Source organism: Ornithorhynchus anatinus, chromosome 12, assembly GCF_004115215.2.
Source record: "Ornithorhynchus anatinus isolate Pmale09 chromosome 12, mOrnAna1.pri.v4, whole genome shotgun sequence".
NCBI lineage: Eukaryota > Metazoa > Chordata > Mammalia > Monotremata > Ornithorhynchidae > Ornithorhynchus > Ornithorhynchus anatinus.
Window position 1 is genome coordinate 24704266 of NC_041739.1, and position 4253 is coordinate 24708518.

General features: G+C 43.1%; 1 non-coding gene across 1 annotated transcript; it reads right to left on the reverse strand.

The window, feature by feature from the left end:
• Positions 1-2635: 2635 nt before the first annotated feature.
• LOC114815879 lies at positions 2636-2771 on the reverse strand. The gene has a single exon (XR_003763680.1). It is a non-coding gene; the product is annotated as a small nucleolar RNA SNORA7 (small nucleolar RNA).
• Between the last annotated feature and the right edge of the window lie 1482 nt (positions 2772-4253).

The following is a 4253-nucleotide window of genomic DNA, read 5'->3' on the forward strand; positions in this document are numbered from 1 at the left end:
AAAATTGCTGTATTTGAGTTCCCTTAGGTTTCATAGTCCATTTCAGTTTTTAAACAGTCAATATAGTTGGCTTGCAAGAGAGTACATGAAAAATATATCTTTTTAATCAGAGAATAGTTTTGCATGGCTGCCCACCAACTACCCTTCTTGGAATTAAAACCTATTCCTTCTTCTCTTTGTAATTTAGAATAGCAGTTCCCAAACAACAAGCAGCTGTTTCATGGATCCCATGATTTCCCAGGAGTTTGCCCCATTGGTCTCCTTTCTGCCCACCACTCCCAAGAGCTCTTCACTGCAAACTCCCCCTTCAAGCAGGGCTACTGCAGAAATGGGGATGGAAGTTTCATTCTGGGAGTGAAGGCTTTTAACACAAGTGCAAGGGATTGTGAGGAAGGAAAAGGATATTTAGGGATAGACTAAGGGCTCAGGACTACCTAGACCTGCCTAAATTCTCCTATGAAGGAGTTTAAGCAATTTCTGATGATGGATCAAACAACTCTCAACCATCTAGGGCTTTTTCATCTCAGATACAGTTACTATTTCCTGGGTGATGTTAATCTCCTTAATTCTGAATTTAAGATCAGCCTAGAAATGCACACTTATTTTTTGTGGAGAAAATGAACATTGGATTATGTAGATTTGCTTAGTCACTGAAAGCAAGCATTTAAAAATGTCGCCCAACTGTTGCCTTATCAAAATGCCTGAAATAGGGATATGGGCCCCGACAGTTAATAGTATGGACATATTTTTAAGGTGTCCACCCAGGATCCTTAAAATGATAGTCTAGAACTTGTAAAAGTCAGGAGACTCGATATTTAAAATTTCGAAGATGCTGCATGAGCCATTAGCCAAAAGGGTTTTGAGATCAAACACAGAGTTAGTCATGTGTGGTCCTTTTATCACTAGTACAAAATTGGTGTGCCCCTTCAGAACCATGTTCCAGTTACGTCACCTGACTTCTTCACGCCAGGCTCTCCTCTCTACATGAGAACAGAGCCCCTGTGGGAGTGGAATAACCTAAAGAGGCCATCATTCTCATTTTTTTTATAACACATGTAATTAATTTCTTTTCCAAGTGACTCAAGAAGTGATTCCAGAATTAAATCTGTTTCTCAGTAATTCGATTTGTAGGAGGTAGCAGGCAGAGCTTTAATTCCATCATAATTAATTGTATGTGTAAATGTATTAGCTAATTGGGATTATTGGGCAAGCAATTAGGTAAATAATCGGAATGGGGTGGGGAGGGACCATCGTGGGGAAGTGACAGAAGGGGAGAAGATGGTAACTGAGTCAATTTAAAAGTAGATATGCTTTTCCCTCCCTTTGGACTGAGGAGTATCTGCCTTCAGCATGTAGAGTCAGCAGGTTTAGTGGGTTGGGGGTGGTGTCAATGCCTACAGCTACTTGTCTGCTGTGTGACCTTGGGAAAATCACTTAACTTCTCTGTGGTTCAGGCACCTCATCTATAAAATGGGGATTAAGACTGTGAGCCCATGAGACCATGGACTGTGTCCAACCTGATTACCTTCTATTTACCTAATGCTTAGTACAATGCCTGGCACATAGTAAGAGCTTAACAAATACAATAAAAAAATTTGACCACTTTGAGAATTTCAGGAACTTCTTGCCAAAGCCAGTGACCTTTATTCCATCCTAATCCTCCTTGACCTCTCAGCTGCCTTCAACAATGTGGACCAGCCCCTTCTCCTTGAAACATTATCCACCCAACATTGGCTTCAGAGGCTCCTCTCCTGGTGCTCCTGGTTCTCCTCCTGTCTCTCAGCCTCTTTCACAGGCTCCTCCTCTGCCTCCTACTCTCTAACAGTGGGAGTCCCTCAAGGCTCAGTTCTGGGTCCCTTCCTATTCTCCATCTACACCCTCTCCTTTGGAGAATGCATTCGCTCTGATGACTAGTTAACATCTCTTTATGGATGGTTCCCAAATCTAACTCTCCAGCCCTGACTTCTCTCCTCTGAAGTCTCATATTTCCTCCTGCCTTCAGGACATCTCTACCTTGATGTACCGGAGAAACCGCAAACTAAATATGGCCAAAAGAGAACTCCTCATTTTCCCACCCGAACCTTGCCCTTCCCTGTCTTTTTTTTTAATCACAGAAGACACCACCACTATCCTACCTATTCACAAACCCATAACCTTGGCTTTATTCTCAACTCATCTCTCATTCAACTCACATAGTCGATCTGTCACCAAATCCTGTCGATTCTATCTGCACAACATCACAAAAGTCCCTCATTTCCTCTCCATTTCAATAGCTACCATACTGTTCCAAGCACTTATATCCTACCTTAACTACTGTATCGGCCTCCTTGCTGACCTCCATGCCTCTCATCTCTTCCCACTCTGGTCCATATTTCACCCTGCTTTCGAATAATAAAAAAAGCAAAATCAAACTTTCAGTCCATGTCTCCCTTGTCTTGCCTTATGCCATCGAGTCATTGCCAACCTGTAACGATGCCCTGGACACATCACTCCCAGAATGCCCCACCTCCAACTGCAATCGTTCTGGTAGTGTATCAGTAGAGTTTTCTTGGTTAAAATACAGAAGTGCAGTAAACTTGAGTCTCCGCCCTCAACTCTCTCCCATGCCGCTGGTGCCCAGCCCAGGTGAGTTTTGACTTGTAGCAGATGACCTTCCACTCACTAGCCACTGCCCAAGCTAGGAATGGAATGGATATGCCTCTGCTTGACTCTCCCTCCCGTAGTCAAGACTGGTAGAATACTGGAAACTCTCCAGGTGCGACTCGGAGAGTGGCATGTCTCCCTACTCTTCAGGAATTTCTATTACTTGAAATTTCTAGACCTCCACATCCAACAGAAGCTCCTTACTTTTGGCTTTAAATCATTCCATCAACTTATCCCCTCCTACCTTATTTTGTTGATTTCCTACTATGACCCAATCTGCATACTTAGCTCCTTTAACGTCAGTTTACTGTTCCTCAGTTGTGTCTATCTCACTACTGACCCCTTGCCTACATCCTCCCTCTGTCATGGAAACTCCCTCCTCCTTCATATCTGACAGACCACCACTCTCTCCGCCTTTAAAACCTTATTAAAATCACAACTCCTCCAAGAGGCCATCCCCAATTAAGCCCTCTTTTCCTCTAGTTCCTCTTCCTTCTGGTACTTGTTAAAGGCTTACTATGTGCCAAGCACTGTTCTAAGCGCTGGGGTAGGTACAAGTTAATCAGATTGGACAGAGTCCCTGTCCCACATGGGGCCTACAGTCTTAATCCCCATTTTATAGATGAAGGAACTGAGCACAGAGAATTTAAGTGATTTGCCCAAGGTCACACAGCAGATATGCGGTGAAGCCTGGATTAGAACCCAGTTCTCTCTGACTCCCAGGCCTATGCTCTATTCATTCATTCAATCCACTAAGCCATGCTGCTTCTCTAAGCATTTGATATTCACCTCACCCTTAGCCCCATGGCACTTATGTGCTTTTCAATACTTTAATGTCTGTCTCCCTTTCTAAACTGTAAGCTCCTTGTGGACAGTGAATGTGTCAATTTAAATGTACTCTTCCAGTTGCAGTTCTGTGCTCTGCATGCAGCAAATATGATTGATTCCTGGGCCTAAATTCTTACTCTTATACCCTATTCCTTCTCCCTACTTCCTCCCCAGGCAATTAATCCCACCCCTTAAGCATTTTGGTATGCCCCACTCCCCCCCAAAAAAGCACTTAAATATAATTTGCTTCCCCTCTCTGTACTGTCTGTCTCTCCTGTTAGGTTATTAACTCCTTCAGAGCAGGGACCATGTCTACCAACAGTACTGTACTCTCTCAAGGGCGTACTACAGTGTTCATTCATTCAATCTTATTTATTGCCCGCTTACTGGGTGCAGAGCACTGTACTAAGCGCTTGGGAGAGTACGATATAAGAAAAAGCAGACACATTCCCTACCCACAATGAAGGTCATAGTAAGTGCTCAGTGGACACCAGTGATTAATTGATCTAGTGTGGTTTCACAAGGAAGTATAAAGTACTTGTAGAACAGTGCTTGTCACATAGTAAGCACTTAACAAATACTATCATCATTATTATTATTATTACTGTGCAATCTGAACCCCTGACACAAGGGACACACTGGAGTTATTGAAACATGATAGCATGAAATATGACTGTGTGTACAGGTAGGGTTCCCGCACAGCTGTATGAAAATGAAACCTTTTCACTCTCTGGGTTCTCTGCAGAAAGCAAGCCAGAATTTTGTAATCGTTAATAAAATCA